The following is a 14,522-nucleotide window of genomic DNA, read 5'->3' as shown; positions in this document are numbered from 1 at the left end:
TGAATTCTTTTCTGACGTCTTTGTAGGAGGTTGTCCTTTCATTAAGGGGAGGATGCACCCCCCCTTACAGAGCGACGGGTCCTGGATTTGTTTTCCTTATTTACCAGATGAACAGTTGTAGTGGCCTGGTTGTTTAAAAAACCGATTCCCATCTTGTGTGCCTGTTTCTTCCTGCTGGGGCTTGCTATTGCTCTAACCCTTCTGTGGTAAGACTGTTCTTTCCTTGTGGAGGGAGGGCTTCCAAAAGCAGGTTTGGATCCAATTGTAATAAAGGTTCACTTGGTTTGATTGTGGTGACCATATTTGCTAGGTCAGTGACCGTGTAGATAACATCATTGTGAATATCTGCCTCCTCAGTATGATCCAGTTCCTCTTCAAGCATTTTGACTGATCCTGTTGTTTACTATTGTTTTAGAAATGGGATAGACTTGACCTGTCTGTCCAGGTTGTAGTTTACCTATACACGGATTGGACTTTTTATTTGATGCTTTCCCGAGCCTCCTGCACTGTCTTTTAGCTGACTGAACAGTATCTCCAAGTGGAGTGGTCCTTGGTGAAATATATGTAACTGGTTCTCCAAGACCTAAGCTGGTGTTATGGGGTGGTTTAGGCGGGGGTCTGTCATTGCTTACAAAATTTATGAGATGCTTTCTAGTTGAAGACATTTCAGCTCCACTACCCTGCTGTTCCAAATCTGAAACGCTCAACTCCACAGTGGCATTTACAGGTTGTGTTGTTTTTTGATTAAAAAAACGTTATTGTTAGGAGCACAATTGTCGAAGTTATTGGCGTTGGTGTGTCCATTGCTCTTGAGGCTGTTTTTAACTAAAGCTTGATGTCTGCTAGCACGGATTCAAAAATTACAAGGAGAGATGCCAGTTTATCTAAAACTGGACGGCAGGTACAGAAGAATCATATTGAGCGTCAGCTTGAACCCTCTGGGGCAGCGAGTTTAATGCACCATTTTTTTTATCAATTGCACTGATGTAAAGAGCCATTGTGTTGAGTAGGTCCATTTGGATGTCTAACTTACTAGACTGATATGTTAGAGCGTCAACTACAGCTTGAAATGAACAAAGCAAGATGCCTCATGTGTTGCTATCTTTTCCTACCTGGCTGGGGCATTGGCTGTACAATGTATTGGCTTGTAGAGACATGCCTGGGGTCACTGATAAAGGGGAACCAGCCAACGGCATTCCTTCATCGTGTTTCGCCACCGGCTCCTCCTGTGGCTTCACTGCTGAGTGTGGAAAGACCTCATCCAACTGAGCCCCTTCCACCAAGGATATGCTGGTATTTTGCTGTCCTATGAAAGAAACACCCTTAGCTGGTTGCAGTTCAGTCCCCTGGGAAGAGGGCCTACTAGTTGAGACTTAAAGCTGTTGACATTGTAAGTCAAAAGGTGGTGCACCTCTACAGTTACCTGAGTAACCTTGCCCTTTGCTGGGACAATGTTTGGCTCTGTGCTGCATTAGCTATTACTAGCCCATTAGGGTTAAAATTCTCTCCCTCAAGAACTTTGTCCGGCTCAGGCTGAGAAACTTCTAGATCGTTGTTGCTTTTTGATGAACTGAGCTACTGAGGTTGCCGTATCTCCAAGACTTGGCTACTCCTTTTTGCCCAATTCTCCCACTGAAAGCCAGGCTTTTTTGTTTTTTTTCTTAGCTATCAGACCCTAAAGAATTCTTCTAGGCTTTAGGTACTAAGTCAGAGACTCCAGGTGAATGCGGTTGTAACAGGCTTTGTAATCCACTTGCATCTTTGGGATATGCAATTAAGTTATTCACTGAATTCTTAAAAAAAAAACAAATTTATCTGCCTTTTCCCCTCTTATTTCTGGCTAATAGTTGGGACCTCTGGTGCAATAAAAGGATATTCCCCTTCTTGTTCTGCAATTGCTGTTGCAGACTATACCTGGTCATGTGCAACTTTGTTTGAAATTAGCCCATTGGGTCGCCTTTGGCTATGCCGGGCAATTGTTGAAACCCCTCTTGTCCTTCCTGAGCCCATGATGGAAGCACTAAATAGTTGAATAAATACAAAGGTTGTAATGGCAGTTATATAGTAGACACGTTCCCGGGCTCCACACTTATGCGCTGCCTGGTGCTTCTTTACTACTATCCGCTCTGCTGAACAGAATGAAAGATGTGAAGAGGGCATGCGTGGATTGAGCTCACTGATAGTCAGTTAAACTCTTAATAATACCCCAGGGGTACTTTTAGAAGCTCAGTAAAACCAGGTTACCTCAAAGATGCCTTTGGGGTACCAAATAAGTTCTAGGCTAAACACTGCACTGTCACAGACTCCTGACAGTTATGTATGCCTAAACAAGATGGGGAAACAAGCATGCATGCAGATATGAGGGGCTTGGCCTCACGATGCAGCCATCATATTTTGTAGAAAGAAAGAAAGGGTGCAGCCACCCTAAGTGGCCCCATGCAAAAAGATGAATGGGGGAAACCTGGAGCAGTGATCTAGATGCTGCATTCCTCAGTCTGTAGGTGGCACTGGTAGATAATTCAAGTTAACTGCAAACAGTAACACCAGCAGGAATCAAAGAAGAAAATAGTCCCACAAAACACCAGATGAACAGACAAAGCATAATGATACAGTCCTTAGTCCCTGTTCAGTGGGAAGAATCAGAAAGACAAAAAGGAGGTACAAAGAGGAGGAATGACCACTAGCAAGCATGGTTTTTTAAAGGACACTAAAACAAATAAATGAAAAAGCAGTGGGCAGTTTGTAATCCACAAAGAAATATACTAAAATATACAAGAGGTCTTGAGTGCTCAACCTAAAAAGGTGATATATTCAACAGTTTTGAATAAGGGTTATGTTGAGGTTTTGTATTACTACAATCCAATGGAGGCCCATTACATTATATTGGTGTTGGAAGATTATTTAGAAATATTCATAATGTCCTCAAGGTCATAGGTCTTTCCAGTGTGAAAGCATTCAAAGCACAGATTGATTGTCTTATCTTGGCAGTTTGGGCTGGACTGTTCCCATGAGGCACAGGATCAAGACTGATTTGCATATAGCTGGGTCTGAACTGGGGTGGCAAAGTGAGCTAAAGAGTGATGATGGATTCACCCCAGATCTGTGACTAGGGATGAGTTTATGAAAAGTTTCAGAGCTCCGTCCATCGTCTCCTTGCGTCTGCAGTGGTCTCTGCCAGCAGGGCCATTGTGGACGAGGCCTGTGACGAAGGAGATCTCACAACAAAGAACATTAATGTGATATCTCCTGAGCTAAAAGCCCTCCACCACCTTGGATTGGTAGTAATGTCAGTGCAGAACATTGTACTGTTATGAAAAGATCCTAGTCGGAGGAGGCACAGCTGGAGTCATGTGCCGGGTGTATGAAGCTGAAACTCCAAGACAGTTGTCTGGATGCAAGCTTGGGAAAATCAAATCTCTTTCACATTCATTGTATCTCATGTCTTGACACAGTTTTGAACTGACTGGTGTCTTAAGTTGATGAACAACTGGATCAGTGCTATTTTATCACCTTAGACACTGATAAATGTTTATAAATAAGGCAAGATAACAACACAATTAAAACCAAACAGAGAGCATCACAACAAACAGTAAAAAAATATATAACACAACAACCACAGTACAGCACAAACCACACTGCAGTAATGCAGCACAAATACTAGAAAGCACAAAAAAACAGAAGAAAGTCACCACCACAAGAAAATGCCACACAAACAATATGCACAACCATTCATGTCACACATTGCCACCTACAGAAACCTGCTTCCATAAAACATTAGTAAAAGGTATTTGGAGCAAGCACCTCCTTAAATAAATCTTCACTGTCATGACATAGCACTAGGGAAAAATGTATTGTCGTCCAGCCTGGTGTCTTAAATTAGCACGCTCAATTCTCACTTTATGGGATTTAGTTTAGTTGTTTTAGGGGTAAAATCTCTTTGCCCTCCTCCTGTTCTAAGGTGGAGTTCCTGATTGATTCCTCTGGCAGACCTGTTACAACAATGCATGCAAGTACTTGAGGTGCTGGCTTCTATATAAGAACGTAAACAAAGCTTTCATCACGCAAGGAAAATATTGCATAGTTCCCCAATTACAGGCCTTCACTTAGAATATCCAAAATACCCACTGTGTTCACCCGACTATAGATGTCTTTTATGAGAGTTAATTGGGGCGGAAACAGATGTGCGTTTTAGGTTCTGCATCAGACAACACGTGATGTGTCTGCCCAGTACTTATCATTGCTAGGTTTCATTGTTAGGGCCGGCTTTAGCAATGGTGGCGCCTGGTTCTAAATCTTTTTTGCTGCCCCCCATATGACCTCCTTCTCAGATTCAGTCATTACCACCCAGCAAAAGTACCCCTCATCTCTCCATAGCCCCTCTATCAAATACATGTAATTTCTTTTTAAGCGCTGTTAAAGTCTGAATATACTAATCCACTCAGGTATCCATATAAAACACAGATCTGGTCTTTGCAATAGGCTTATTAACCCTCAAAGCTCTGCTCTTTCTCGCTAGCAGGAATGTCAATCACAAGAGTTATCTTGCCATTTTTATTGCTACCAGAAAGCTGGATGCACAAGGAACTCTGCAGTAGTTGCTTTTAAATTGTAGGTTATTGCTAAACACAGTGCCCCACCTGAGGTCAATGCCCCCGCTCCAGGTCAACACTCAGTGCAGCCCCACTGGCTCATTGCCCCAAACCCAGCCCTGTTCATTCTCACTCTCATTTCCTGACTTCTAATTTGCTATCGAGCTTGAGCTTCACCACTTATTCTTTGGTCCTGGAGCATGGTCCTATTATTTTAATCTTTCCATTGCTCCATTTTCAGGTGCTACTTTTTTTAAGTTTCACCTGCACAACATGCAATATATCTTATAAAGGGGCTCTTCCCATTTCCAAAATACTGTGTTCATTCGCATTTGTGTGAAACTTTTTTTTTTGTTAACTTCCCCTGGCTGCACACATTTACGATACTTCTACCAAAGCTGTTCACACTGTTTAAGTCCCATTCATGTCATGATAAGATCTCTTCCCATGGAAAAAGCGACAGCTGCTTACAGTATGCTGGAATGCTTTCTTTTTATTACTTAGTTGTGTAAAGCAGATGCTCTAGCTGTAGAACGTTTTTGTGGCATTTCCTATTCATGCAAAGCAGTTCGGGCTGGACTGTTCCCATTGGGCACAGGGTCAAGACTGATTTGCATATGGCTGGGTCCAAACTGGAATGGCAGGGTGAGCAAAAAAACGATAGATCTAGGCCCAGATCTCTGTACTGGGGTGAATGTATGACATTGTTCTGCATTCTGTCCATCAATAGTTTTTTTTGTATATGAAGTTCGACCTAGAGGGGAAAGTGGTCACTTTCTATTCTTGGTTTAATGGAAAAAGACCAAATTTTATCGAAGGACTCTGAGTCCATAAATGTGTAATCTAAAATGGAAGTAGTTTTCTTGGAGCTCCTTGTGAACGCAGATGGTTGGTCTTGTGGAAGCCGGCCATTAAGAGAGTACAAGCCGATTGCTTCTAAGGCTGTAATGCACAATTTGACGAGATGGTCGGATTTTTGGTATTTTTTTATTAGTGGAGGTAATTGTTTTGTAGTTGTCCCGAAGAACTTTTGGGGTGCGTTTTGGGAGTACGTTTGTAGTAAGTACATATTAAAATCCCCAGACAGTATGGTTTTATATTGTGGGATGTGTTCTGGAGTGATTTTAGGAATAATGCTACTGAGGGGATCTAGTTCTGTTTGCTCTTCCGAGATGGGTGGATATAAACATTGCAAAGTAGTTGGTTAGCGTGGGCTGTGTTGGTTGGTGATCCTACGTCTTGATAAGATGAGAGTATGAGGCACTGTGCCCATGCCAGCCCAAGGGCTATGCTGTCCTGATGCAGCTGCAGATCAGTAGCTATATAGATTGAGAGGCCTCCTGCTCCTCTACCCTCCTTGGATTTTTTTGTTGCTAGTGCTCTTTGAAGCCTGCGATTGGTGTGAGCTCCTCGGCCCAGGTATCTTGGAGGAGGAGGATGTCAAATTCTCATAGAAACGAGGTAAAGTCTGACTACCCCTCCTTACTTTTGAGGGCGTTCGCGTTCCAAGAGCAGATTTTAAACAATTGGTTAGGAGGGGTATTTGTTGAGCCCTGGAATAATCATGCTGTTCGGTCTGATTGAGTATAGTCCCGTGGGCTTTTTGCGAAGACCTGTTGCATATAATTCTGAGTCCCGGGTACTGCTATATGAATGATGCGCACATTGTCTGTGCTAATAAGGAGCTTTCCTTTGGGGGCTATCGCTCCCCTAAGGGTGCTGGTTGAAGTTGTGCAAGTTTGCAAATGATGGTTCTGCTGTGGCTGTAACCGGCTGGGGTACCTCTCGGGCTCATTTCTTTTAGTTCAATCCCCCAGTTTAGGAAGCAAACTCTTTGTTGTCAGAGCGTCATAGCTGCTTTAATGTTGGTCAGGTGACTACCGTGTTTTCGTGCCCTTCCTTCTCTCGATTAGGTTTAAACTCAATGCTATCCATGTCTTGCGTTGTCACGTGGCTCAAGGCTTCTATTGTGTTTATAAGTTTCAAGATTGCACTTCTGTTCAGTGTCTTGGTATCCTACGGACCTGTAGAGAGGGAACATTTCTAGTCTCCGTGGGGTGTCTCCATGGATTTCTGGGTGAGACAGGCACTGAGTGTGATCAGCAGGGGGGGACTCAAGAAATGTGTGAGCCTGTTGGCTTTCTCCGGGAAGTATGCGTGTTATATGCGTTGCCGTTTGGGAAAAAGTGTAGTGGTCACACTGGTTGTTAACGGGAGCTGGAAGAGTTTGGATGGTGGAGCGAGCTTGGATGAGTGGCATTGCCTTTAAGTTGAGTGTACAGGAGTCTATTGTGACCTGTGGATTGAGCAGAGACTCAGGCTGATCTTGTGCTTGCGTCATGTGCTGTAGTGGTGGTTGCTCGCTTGAGCGAGGTGTATGTGCTGTAGTGGTGGTGGCTCGCTTGAGTGAGGTGTGTGTGCTGTAGTGGTGGTTGCTGGCTTGAGTGATGTGTATGTGCTGTAGTGGTGGTTGCTCGCTTGAGTGAGGTGTATGTGCTGTAGTGGTGGTTGCTCGCTTGAGTGAGGTGTATGTGCTGTAGTGGTGGTGGCTCGCTTGAGTGAGGTGTATGTGCTGTAGTGGTGGTGGCTCGCTTGAGTGAGGTGCATGTGCTGTAGTGATGGTTGCTCGCTTGAGTGAGGTGTATGTGCTGTAGTGGTGGTTGCTCGCTTGAGTGAGGTGTATGTGCTGTAGTGGTGGTTGCTTGCTTGAGTGAGGTGTATGTGCTGTAGTGGTGGTTGCTGGCTTGAGTGAGGTGTATGTGCTGTAGTGGTTGATTGCCTTTGCACTTTCGCACAAGCTGGCTTTGTCTCACGCTGAGTAATATCGTGGGTATTTAACGCCACGTGCTGAGACCTTGGATTCCCAGTGGACGGGCCACCATGACCTATTTGGGTGTTATAATGATCTAAACAAAGTTTCAGTTGGTGCAGAGGGAATTCAGTTTGAGTCACGGGTTAAATATCACAGTTGCCTTTGCTATATGATGTTGCCGTTTTGTTGGGCTGCGCTTTGCGCATTAAAGAAATCGGGTGCACGTCTGACCTCTGGTGAATGTCAGTAGGTATTAGCTGGTCAGCGAGATGTTGGGGTATTTGAGGATCTGGTTGGACTAGTGAACTTTTCTGTCGGTTGTACCGGGCTTTCCGTAGGCATCTGCGTTCCCTTTTAGTTAGGGGGGTCTCTGGAGTCGGTCAAGGTCCTCAGATAGAACCGGAGATGTCCAACCTTGCTGTTTATATATTGTTGTTCCCGATTGGCGGCTCACTGATGGTGAGGTGAGGTTTGCCTCAGCGCCCCATGTGACCTTAAGGTCATTCTTCATTGATAGACATTTGCTTGGGGATAGTGGGGCGGGGCTGTCTGGGTTTTCTGTGGTGTACATTGGAGCTGTAGCAGGCAGCTTCGAGTACTTTACTTCCATAAGGATTTTAGACAAAATATTTGGGATTGCTGTTAAATGATCCAAGGCAGAGAAGCATTTACAGGAGTGGTATTGGTCTTTTTCTACTCGCTTAATTAAACTGCTTAAGTCGTGTAAATTGTGTTCGATTCCCAGGACGTGCGTGGCCAAGATGTTCAGTAAATCCCCATGAATTTCAAGTATTTCTGAGTGAAAGTTTAGCGCCGACAAAATCACCTCCATTGATTTATAAATGGTGTCCACAAAGGCGCAGATGACAATGGGCACAGTACTGAGCACTGAGCTGGAGTACTTTTTTTTACTTACTTTGTGAGAGGAGTAGAGATGCATTGCTCACATGAGACTTGTTGTTTATGAAGGTGTCTTCTGGGGTTACTTCGTGGGTGTGATTGTGACTGGCGGGCTCTTTTCGCACCGGAGTCTAATTGGGGAGAGCAAGGCATTGTAATCATGCATAAGACCGGAGATTGTTGATGTGTTAGAGTGAGCCACTGCTTCATCCTGTTTCTTGGTAAATGGACTGAGTAACAGGTACTGCCACTTTGCTGATGTCTCCAATAAGTTTCCTGAATATGTGCAGTCTTGATCTTTATTGCAAGGGTTACCGGGGTTGGAAAAGTCTAAGGATGGGGAGCGAAGTATGGACTGGCACGTCCCGCGATGATATCAGGGGTGAACCTTTAGGTAGGGTCCGATTTTGCTGCTTGTGGTCAGTAGGATGAACTTGGGATTTAACTATTGTGTGGCTAGAGGGTGTTTTTGAAAAGTTATCTATTGGTAGATCAGGCAGAATTGGTAGAAAATGTTTTGGTGTAGGCATGGCTTGGTTCTTTGAGGATTTCAAAAAGTCTGTGATTTTTAAAATCCTGGAACAATTGTTTTTTGCAGAGTGGTCCAGCGAGGAGGATGTGAAAAGATCAACTGTTGGAGGAGTATCACCTTCGGCTAAATGGGCTACTTCGGCTGGCTGTTTGAGTTTAAGCTTGGGAGCAGCGTTTTTTTTCAGTTCTGACAGGTTCTCTTGGCGTTCCTAATCTCATGGTGGCTCAGGGGTGGGCGGGATAGAGTTAAGGTGAAAACTAATGAATTTACCAGTGCTTGTTTTCCCCCTGCAGTCTCTCCTGTGTACTTTTCCCCCTTCTCCGCACTCGCTGCCCGTGTGCTTCCCCCTCTCAACCCGTGGTGCCTTTTCCAGCTCTGCATTTCACTCTCTCTCATTCGTTTGCTCCTCCCACGTTCCTCCTTCTCTCTTTGCCTCCCCCCAGTTCCCTCCCTGTGCACTGCATGTTGCTTCCCTGTACACTCACCACATGTTCCTTTGTGCACCCCACCCCCTCCTCCATGTTGCTCCTCCTCTTGGTGTTGACCCCACCTTTGTTACTTGCCCATCCCAGTTTTGCTTCCCTCCAACCATGCTACTCTTTTTTGTTTACAAATCCAACTCCGATTTACAAACATAAAAACAAGCATTTGCAATGCAATAGGTCTTACATTTGCGAGATTTTGAGCTATTGGCATTGTAAATGACAATGTCTTTTATTTATGTGTTTAAAAAACCTGCAATAATCAAAGACATTGTCTTTTACAATATTAACACGTCAAAGTTTCCAGACCTATTGCTATGCAAATGCTTGTTTTCCCACATTCAGGGGGACAGGACTTTATAACAGTCCTTGTCGTATTGCTGGATGTACTGGATTTGTATACCTAGACGTTTAGCGTGCCAGGTGCCATCAAGCACTATGGGCAGTAAATACGTCACTGACAGATGATTAGTAAACATTTGGAACAGGTATCATACCTTTTCACTAGTGCCTCAACTTCACACGTCCAGCACAACAGGCACCTGATGGCTTCCATGTGTGTCCAGCGAAAAACCAAGAAACCAACATGTCACTGCAGTAAGCACTCCACAGAATAGACAAGCTATCTAAAGTGACAACAATACACCGTAATTAGAGCTCGGCAATGAATTGATAAATCATCATAACATAGTGTAGATGCAGTACAGCAATGTTACAGAACAAGCCCCTTAACTGCAAAACGAATGATCACACAAACCTCTGTGGGACTTTCACTGCTGAGAACACACGGCTCAAGTGATGTTTGTGTGTGCAGAGCTGTGTGCTGTTATTCAGGACTGAGGTGGGGTGTGTGTCTGTGTGCGTCTGTGTGTGCAGAGCTGTGTGCTGTGATTCGGGTCTGAGGTGGAGTGTGTCTGTGTGTGCAGAGCTGTGTGCTATGATTCAGGTCTGAGGTGGAGTGTGTCTGTGTGTGCAGAGCTGTGTGCTATGATTCTGGTATGAGGTGGGGTGTGTGTTTGTGTGTGAAGAGCTGCGTACTGTGATTCAGGTCTGAGGTGGAGTGTGTTTGTGTTTGCAGAGCTGAGTGCTGTGATTCATGTCTGAGGTGGGGTGTGTCTTTGTGCTGAGCTATGTGATGTGATTCAGGTCTGAGGTGGGGTGTGTGTGTGTGCAGAGCTGTGTGCTGTTATTCAGGACTGAGGTGGGGTGTGTGTCTGTGTGCGTCTGTGTGTGCAGAGCTGTGTGCTGTGATTCGGGTCTGAGGTGGAGTGTGTCTGTGTGTGCAGAGCTGTGTGCTATGATTCTGGTATGAGGTGGGGTGTGTGTTTGTGTGTGCAGAGCTGAGTGCTGTGATTCAGGTCTGAGGTGGAGTGTGTTTGTGTTTGCAGAGCTGTGTACTGTGATTCGGGTCTGAGGTGGGATGTGTCTTTGTGCTGAGCTATGTGATGTGATTCAGGTCTGAGGTGGGGTGTGTGTGTGTGTGCAGAGCTGTGTGCTGTTATTCAGGACTGAGGTGGGGTGTGTGTCTGTGTGCGTCTGTGTGTGCAGAGCTGTGTGCTGTGATTTGGGTCTGAGGTGGAGTGTGTCTGTGTGTGCAGAGCTGTGTGCTATGATTCAGGTCTGAGGTGGAGTGTGTGCCTGTGTGTGCAGAGCTGTGTGCTATGATTCTGGTATGAGGTGGGGTGTGTGTTTGTGTGTGAAGAGCTGCGTACTGTGATTCAGGTCTGAGGTGGGGTGTGTGAGTGTGCAGAGCTGCGTGCTATGATTCTGGTCTGAGGTGGGGTGTGTGTTTGTGTGTGGAGAACTGTGTGCTGTGATTCAGGTCCGAGGTGGGGTGTGTGTTTGTGTGTGGAGAACTGTGTGCTATGATTCTGGTCTGAGGTGGGGTGTGTGTTTGTGTGTGAAGAGCTGTGTACTGTTATCGGGTCTGAGGTGTGGTGTGTGTTTGTGTGTGCAGAGCTGTGTGCTCTGATTCAGGTCTGAGGTGGGGTGTGTGTCTGTGTGTGGAGAACTGTGTGCTGTGATTCAGGTCCGAGGTGGGGTGTGTGAGTGTGCAGAGCTGTGTGCTGTGATTCAGGTCTGAGGTGGGGTGTGTGTCTGTGTGCAGAGCTGTGTGCTATGATTCTGGTCTGAGGTGGGGTGTGTGTCTGTGTGTGGAGAGCTGTGTGCTGTGATACAGGTCCAAGGTGGGGTGTGTGTCTGTGTGTCCAGAGCTGTGTGCATGGGGTGTGTGTCTGTGTTTGCAGAGCTGTACGCTGTGATTCAGGTCTGAGGTGGGGTTTGCGACTGTGTGTGCAGAGCTGTGTGCTATGATTTAGGTCTGAGGTGGAGTGTGTGTTTGTGTGCAGAGCTGTTTGCTGCGATGCAGGTCTGAGGTGAGGTGTGTGTTTGTGTGTGCAGAGCTGTGTGTCAATCCCTGGTTTGTTTACATTCTTTAGAGCCAATCTGGTGAAAAATTGTATGATGTCAAATATTATACAGAGATAAAATGGGTAAAGGGGCCGGGTTGGTGGCCATTGACTGGAGTTTTTCCCCCCACATAACAGCATACCCAGTAACCGAAGAGGCTTGGCCCAAACAGCACATACATTGAAATGCTGTCGCTCAGGATTCACGTTCACTGTCACAGATCTTCATCCCCTCCAAACTACTAAAGAAGTATATCTCTTCAGTATAGTTCTTGGATTTGATCCCTCCTCCACTCATCCTCACTCACAACCAACAACTGAAAGAGCATGGCACAAACCAGCACGCCCATACATATTTGCAATCACAGATGTTTGCACAACAATTCAGCTGAAATAGGCAGAGGATGTGGTCTCACGGCTAGAGCTGGCGACCTCAAACTTGGGTTACAGGTTCGAGCCTAGGCATGTGCTAAACATCCTGTGATTCTGGGCAAATCACTCAAAATCTCCCCATGCCTACCGAAAATAAGCAACAAACAGCATGGGGTTAATTCAATACTTACTGCACAGCGCTCCTGTCAGCAACAACCCTTTCGGGTGTTGTGGGCAGCTGCAGGGGAGGAGGGGAGGTGGGCAGGTCTGAGGTAGGCTGACTGATTACCCTGGCTCTTGCAGCTGAAGAGGTGATCCCGGCAGAGGCTGAGCCCGGCTGATGACGAAGGGGCAGTCTCTTTAACCCGGCAGCAGGGGAGGGGGCAGAGGTGCGAAGTGGTGGGAGGGCACCCTAAGGAGAAATGCACTGTTCAAGCTGCAAGGAAAGCATAGCGGAAGAGTCTGAACCCAGACGCTGAAGAACTCCTTAACCTGGCAGCAAGGGTGGGAGGAGAGTTCAATAGGCAGACTGTTTTTGGTGGTGGGAGGGAGGGCACTCTACGGAGAGATAGAGCTTTAAAGTTAAAAGCACAGCACACGTGAAATGGGCGCCGCGCTGAATTGTGTAAAGATAATTTAAAAAAATCTGCAATGCAATAGGTCTCGCATTTAAATGCGAGACCTATGCCATCGGAAGCAAGTGGTTGCCATTGTCCAGGCTGTTTTGCCTAATGCAGGAACTCAATAAAGAAAATACAACACGTTCCGTGTCACAACCACGTAAAGGGGCCAGTAACCATGGGAGGGTACAAATGACAACATGGCCGTACTAAGGAGGGACTATTAAACCTATTAAGGAATCAGACGCCAACAGTTACGAAGGACAAAGACACAAGCCAATGACAAATGTGGGCAGGGCGCAGGCGCGCAACACCCATTGGACTCACAGGGCTTCAGCCCCCCCCCGTCGTGTGTGGCAGCCCGGGATGAGACAGCTTCCTGGGCAAAAAAGCAGCCGCACCCGAGCACTTCACAGGTCTTTAAAAGACCATTTGCATGTTAATGAGGCCTCGCTGTTGTTTCACCCCTTCTAAGAGCCCCTGCAGCTCCACTCTGCCTATTGCTTAAAGTTCAGCCCCCCCCGAAATTTTTGCTCAGCCCCCCCCCGAAATTTGGCTCTAGTTGCGCCTCTGGCAGGGCGTCTCCTCCGTTCAGTACCTACAAGAGATCGCCAGAGCAGTGCTTGCGCGCTGGCTCAGACTCGATCTAAAAAGCGATCACATAATTTAGTAGGTGCGTGCATGCTTTGTGCACAACTACACAAAGTGACGTATATGGCTTTTCGTTTTGTGTTTTTTAAGAGGTATGCTGCATAGCACCGGTGATGCACTCCTAAAGCCATCACTAAAGCCAAGAGGTCCTTAAAAGGCGAGGCAATGCTTGCGTTTACAAGTGCTGTGACCGTCTGGTGCTGGTAAAGAAAAATTGTTGTGTAGACGCCTGTCTCTTGCTTGGCTGTGCCTTGTGGGAGACCAATGACGTGAGGGACAGATAACTCAGGCTACACTGTTTTATAGGGTGTGGCATAATGGCTAGTTTGGCCGACTTTGAAGCTGGGGACCACCTCCTTCGTGTCTGTCAAACATCCTGGGAATCTGCTAAATCACTTACAGGCACATGCATCAAAGGAAAAACCGGTCACAAACGGGCAGATTCTCAGAATGTGCCCCTTTGCGACCGGTATTTTTGCATTTGGGATGTATCATCCCAAATGCAAAAATCGCAATTTAAGGAATCTCTAAATTGCGATTACTTAAATTGTGATTGCATTTAAGGAATCCCAAATTGAGATTCCTTAAATGCAATGCATCAAAGTAAAAAAAAAATAGCGATTTCGCTAATAGAGGGAGCAAATTACCATGAAGTTGAACTTCATGGTAATTTGCAAAAACTTTGAAAAATGCACTTTTGTGCATTTTTCAAAGTTTCATGTTGCGCACACACATGCCCTTGAGGCATATGTGTGTGCAACATATTTGCACAGATCAATTTCAGGGGTGCAAAAGGGTGTCATGTTGACACCCTTGCACCCTTGAAATTGCATGAGCAATTTGCGAGTACCTACTGGTACTCGCAAATTGCTCATGCAATCTCCAATTCATTCCTATGGGCCTGAAGACACATAGGAATGAATGGGACAGCATTCCTTAATTAAGGAATGTGTAGGAATCGCTATTTTTATAGCGATTCCTACATGCATAGGCTTTTGCAATTCCTTAATTGCGATTCCTTAATAATCGCAATTAAGGAATTGCAAAAGCCTACGTTGATGCATGTGCCAGATAATCTCCCTGTGCCTAAAAAATTGAATGTGTCCATCTGTGATGCATCTGGTCATCATGTAAAGCGCTCTGACACCTTCGGGTC

General features: G+C 45.7%; 1 long non-coding RNA gene across 1 annotated transcript in view; it reads right to left on the bottom strand.

Annotated features, from left to right (window-relative positions):
* The window catches only part of LOC146808909 (uncharacterized), a 125,722-nt gene extending 112,937 nt beyond the window's left edge, over positions 1-12,785 (bottom strand). Inside the window, exons 1-2 of the long non-coding RNA XR_014965502.1 lie at positions 12,287-12,785; positions 9,813-9,941 (exon numbers count right to left, since the gene is read on the bottom strand). This is a non-coding gene — a long non-coding RNA (uncharacterized LOC146808909). The remainder of the gene's footprint in view (positions 1-9,812; positions 9,942-12,286) is intronic.
* Positions 12,786-14,522: the final 1,737 nt, after the last annotated feature.

This window comes from Triturus cristatus, chromosome 7 (genome assembly GCF_964204655.1).
Source record: "Triturus cristatus chromosome 7, aTriCri1.1, whole genome shotgun sequence".
NCBI lineage: Eukaryota > Metazoa > Chordata > Amphibia > Caudata > Salamandridae > Triturus > Triturus cristatus.
This window is presented reverse-complemented; position numbering and strand designations above follow the sequence as displayed.